The 5843-nt window shown below is 27.0% G+C and overlaps 1 long non-coding RNA gene across 1 annotated transcript; it reads left to right on the top strand.

The window, feature by feature from the left end:
- Positions 1-853: 853 nt before the first annotated feature.
- LOC130671808 (uncharacterized) lies at positions 854-2574 on the top strand. Its single transcript, XR_008990580.1, has 4 exons — positions 854-868; positions 1589-2049; positions 2148-2324; positions 2410-2574. It is a non-coding gene; the product is annotated as an uncharacterized LOC130671808 (long non-coding RNA).
- Positions 2575-5843: the final 3269 nt, after the last annotated feature.

The raw sequence follows: 5843 nt of genomic DNA on the forward strand, positions 1-5843 counted from the left end.
TATCTAAACCTATACATTATACGTACATTTATCCCACCAGGGGCGCTTGCGAATTACCATCCTAGCGTAGCTGTTTTTTTTTTTTTTTGCTAATTGGTAAGCCTGAATTGTTTCAGTTCAATTTTTTTTTATTTACATATTTTTTTTTTGCTTTTGTTATTAATCGAGATATTTTGAGTAGGTTCTTTCATAATTATATAAAAAATACTAATATAATTTAAAAAAAAAAAAAAAAAATATTTAAGGAAAGAAAATTTTATATATTTTAAATTTATTCGTGCTTCCCGCCATTTTTTTATGATTATTTTATTATTTCATAATAAATGAGCATTATGAGTCGCGCACTTTTGGATTTTCCAAATTTTCTTTATAACAATTGTTCAAATCTACTCATATAAATTTTTACTAAAATTAAGAAAATATTTTCTTGGCACTATTTAAGTAAACTAATACTTAAATTAAGAAATTTTACTTGGAAATATACACTTTTTTCTCTCAGTGTAGATTGTTTCCAAGTAATTCATTATCAAATATTAATAAACGTGTTTATGAAATATTGATTAACAGTTTATTAAATATGAAATAAAGATGGACACAAATATCAAAAAATTAGAAATAATTTTTGCAAGCCCCATTTTTTTAATAATCTCATATCAATAATTAATACAAATTTATCAAATAGTAATAAACTTGTATTAAATATTGACCAGCGGCCTATAAAATGTTGATATGAATTTATTGATATTTAGTCGATGTAAGGAATCAATATTTTATATTTTCAGACTAATATTTAATAAATGAAGTCGAGTATTTCATACATACAATTTATAAAATGTTAATAAACTTTTTTCTCAATGTAATAATAACTGTAAGTAATTCTTTTTTTTTTTTTAAATCTATGCCTATATCTATTTATTAAATTACGCGTAACTCAAAATTAAGGGTCAAAAGGGGGTAGGGTAGGCAAAACGGCGTACCCCAAAAATTAAAAAAAAAAAATTTTTATTTTTTAAATGTATTTTAAACATTCCAAAATCACTTTTGTAAATTTAATTGAGCATTATTTTGAATATTTTTTTTAAACTTTTTCAACAATCAAGTGTTAGTCGAAAAATGTTAATGGCTTTTATTTTATGATAAAAACCAATAAAATTTTTTTTTTCTTCCTTTGCATCCGATAATTGTGTAAAATATAATTTTTCTTTATGTAAATTACTTACAAAAAAATTTAATTTAATCAATTTTATTTAATATGCAAATTTTTTTTTGTTTTCACCTTTTGAGGAGGTACCTCATTTTGCCCGCAAAAGTAAAAAATTTTTTGTTTCAACGGCAACTGAAATTTTTGTTTATTATTCTGAATATCATTAAAAAAAAAAAAAGATTTAGCGTATTTGAGTCCTCGAAACCTTAATATTTTCTTAAGTACACCGCTCTGCCCCTCCCCCCCCCCCCCCCCTTCCCATATAATCTACCATTCCTTAAGATAATCTGGATTTCTTGAAACTATAATCTTTTAAATAAACTTTCTTTGGTCTTGTTTTCGAATGTCATTATAGGTCTTAACTAATATACCTAATGTTTCTAGGTATACAAAAGATTCATTGTTATGGAAGTGGGTATACAATAGATTTTACTTTTATTATCGTAAAATAATTTAATGACACTCTTACGATAATTTAAAAGCAATAACATCTGCCGACAAAATTTTAAGATCAGGTATCTTATACATGGGATTGTTACCAATTGTCTATGACGTCCATCGGGTCTTTCTCCCTACTCTTATTTTCGGGTCTGAGGACAGTAATGAATGCTATTGCTCTGTGCAATCAGTTTTACAAAAGTCTTGAAGCTAGCAAGATCGAAAAATAATATTCTGCAGAAACTTGCAAGAGACTAAAAATATATTATTCCTATTTCTCAAATTGTTGAAATTAAATTTAATTTTCAAAAATGAGTGAATCAAGTGAAAACTATGGTAGTGAAATGGAAATGAGATTAGCAGATACTTATTGGATTCTTAAGCCTGAATTCTACAAAAATATAATGGTAAGTAGTTGGAATAATTTAGAATAATATTACATTTTTTAAAATAAATTATGTGTTCCTAAATTGTAATATTTATTTATTTGTTTGTTAATCTACAGCAGACTAAATCCAGTGCAATCTCACCAGAAGGTGGACAGTCAGCGAATTCGGAAATTGATGCAACTAAAAATATAGGACATCCACAGGAAAAAGTTAAATTGAAAAAGAAATTATCTCGACTTTTGTAAAGAGAACATCATTTATCAATATAATAGATGATGTGCTACAAACAGAAAGTAAATATTTTTCTAATTGGAAGATTTTATTGAAAAGTTTTTTACTAACTCAATTTTCTAATTAACTTTTAAATATTTATTTCAGATGGAAATCGAATCGCTGGAATCTGGAAGCGCTGGCTTGTTTGAATAATTATATTATAATTTAAATTGACTCATAAGATAATTCTTAAAACTCCTGTTGTATTTTCGTAAATGGTAATAATAAATATGTACTATCTAAATAAAATACAGTTAACTTCTAAATTAGAACGAATTTTTTTTTATATATTATTTAATATCAGCATAATTGACTAGAGAAACTCGGCCAATAAATTAAAATCTCCCTCAGAATAAATAAAAAAAAATGCAGTAAAACTCGAAAAAATAAATTTATTTTTAGATTTCTATTGAAATCTACCAAAAAATTTTCTTAATTTTCTTTGATTCATGAAAGACGATAAATACTCATGGTTAAATATAAGCGGGACCTTTTGACTCGAATCTGAAGGCAGTTAATAATAATATCAGACAAATAAAAAAAAAAAATACTCATACAATAAGTCACTCACCTCGCCGAGAAGTGTTCAGAGCAGCAGACAATTCTTTTAACTTCTGTAAAAGTAAAGAAAGTTGACTTAATTTATAGATGTTTATTTATTTGAAAATGTTTGCATATACATTACCTGGCTTGATAAACTATAAAACTCACTTACTTCGGCGGTCGTTTTTCTCCACTTCCAGGCATCAGAACGAGATAGCTAAAGCCATGATGATCATCAGTTGGAATGAAATCACAACTCTTGTTTATCATTTTACACTCCAGTTTATTATTCTCAGTCAATCAGTAGACATTTTGATAACGGCTATAAAAATTTAAATAGAAAGTAGAATTAGGATATTAAATAATCGAAAAAAAATTATGTTACATCTTGGCATAGTCGACTGTACGATTGTGAGCTTCGAAGCTGATTTTGTAATTTAAAAAAATTTCAAATATCTTACCTAAAAAATTATCTGTATCTCCGACAATAGGCGACTATTAGAATCCTTTAGGCAGTCAAGATCTGTAATAAGATAATTAATTAATTTAGATTACTATTTCAAGGAATGCGACTCTATATTCTTTGGTGGCAATATTGAATCAATTTTTAAATTGAAGTTGAATAGAAATATTATAAAAATTCCTTTAATAATAATTAAAAAAATAAATAAATAAATAAATAATAATTATTTACCTACATTTCAAAAGACTTCGATGATGTTGTCATTTTCCAATACATAAAGTTGGATCGCCGTTATCGACAAAATCTACGATATTTTTATTGATAAAATTGATGCAAGTACTTGATCAACTCCTTTACTTCAATTGTATTTGATAATAATCTAAAATACATAAATAAATAAATCAATGACAGATTTTAATTAAACAAAGAATGTTTTTTCTGATTTAAAAATAAAAAAACACATACCGGAAATCTTCAGTAATTTTCAGACAAATAAAACCAATGAGATTCTTGATTAAAAACTTATCAGAACAAGTGTTTTAGTTTTCGTTTATAAATTGAACAAGTAGCCTCTCCTTAAGCTGTTAGATATTTTATATCGAAAGGTCCCTAAATTAATTAAAGCTAAGATTCGAGGTACAAGCTCGAATATTTTTCAAGATGAATTTGAGGTAAAAGTCGCGAAACTTATCAGCAGACTACAAACCGAATTACCTCTACTTTAGGACTTGGGGCAGTTTCAGTTAAATACAGTAGAATCGCGTTATAAGTCCTCCTACAGGGGTGTAAGGGAATATAATTCTAAGAATTTCTGTGCCCCCACTTCTGCTCAGCAGTTGAACGCCTTAACTCACACTTCCCCTACTTTGCAAGCGTGTGAGTGTGTACATGATTATTTTCGTAGTCATAGAGGGGGAATGTCTTCCGAGAAATATAAGTCGGCGGACTTATAACGCGACTGGACTGTACAAACGAAAAAAATTTGGGAAATATTAGCACACAACTTCAACTCGAGTCAAAAGATAGAAAATAAAAACATTTATTAAAAAAATTGATTTATTAAAAAAATATATCATGCAGAAAGTCGTTACGTCACTCACCTCGCCGAAAAATATCCAGACCAGCAGACAATTCTTTCAATTTCTGTAAATACAAAAATAATTATTGTGAATTATTGTTTACATAAAATAATATTTTTGTATAAATTTTTGTTGCATTTGAAAAAAAATTTACTTCGGCGGACGTTTTTTTGCGCTTCCAGTAACCGGAACCAGCGTTAAAGATGCTAATGATCGGGACCTTAAATAATTTTATTGCATCAATAAGCAACTCGGAACTGTAGATTTTCTTCTCAGGGAAATCATTTTTGCGTCAACTGAAAATTTCACAAAAAAACTGTTTATAAGTAGTAAATAAATATTTTTAGCTCAAAGTCAAATATTTAGAACTGCTGAGAATAATTTTTGTTCTTTTTTAATTTTCCAGAATATTATAAAAAAAACATGAAATATAAATCAATTACTGAAATATCAGTGAAGAAAATAATACAAATTTTTTTTAAGCAATTAAATATATAAGCACCTTCAAGCTATCCAGATCCCTATCCAAAACATCCCATAGAATCCATTAGAATGGGTCAAAAGCCGCTTAAAAACCAATACAAGTCTATAGGATTCTATGCGGCTTTTGACCCATTCTAATGGATTCTATGGGATGTTTTGGATAGGGATATTTAAAATATATTTTCGACATTAAATATTCAGTTAAGAAACAGTTAATAAACAAACTTAATGACTTAATGAAGCTGTCAAGACTCAAACTATTTATTGTCAATGAAAATAAATAAAATAAAGTAATAAAATGATTGAATTTTAAATCTTACTAATACAAGTTAGTTTAAAAATTGTCACAAATTCTTCGATTCTTGTCTTCTTGCAGCATCCACACTATTAACGGCAATTTTAGTAAGCTGCAGCGCTGACATCCAATTTCATAATTTGAATTTTTTTACGGCCATCTTTATTTCCAACTTCCAGTTAAAATATTTACAGTTCTCAAGATCTGTAAAATTATAATAATTCGCTCATTAATTGAACATAATAAATATTTTTAAAAATCCAAGTCTATTATTTTCTAGTGACAATAATTAGTATATTAAATTCTTGTCTTCAATAAAAAGTTTAGTATAATTATAAAGGCTAAATTATTTAAATCGTTGTTCAAACGACAATTCAATACCTGAATATTAATTAATTACCCAAATTATGATTAAGAAAATGATGACATAAATCGTTCGTTGTATTTGTCAAATCCGAGCTATTCGGATAGATAATATATTTAACCTGACTAAGCCAATGTTTATTAAAAAATTATTTTCAGATTGATGAATACTACTTCAGAAAGCTAATAAGCTATTAATTACTTCTAGATGTCACAAATAAATAAAAGAAAATGATTAAATGTGTGGCACAAATTGAGCACTTGGTATCTTCATCTCACATCTCTAACTAATGTTTTCGAACTATTTCAACTG

This window comes from Microplitis mediator, chromosome 1, assembly GCF_029852145.1.
Source record: "Microplitis mediator isolate UGA2020A chromosome 1, iyMicMedi2.1, whole genome shotgun sequence".
NCBI lineage: Eukaryota > Metazoa > Arthropoda > Insecta > Hymenoptera > Braconidae > Microplitis > Microplitis mediator.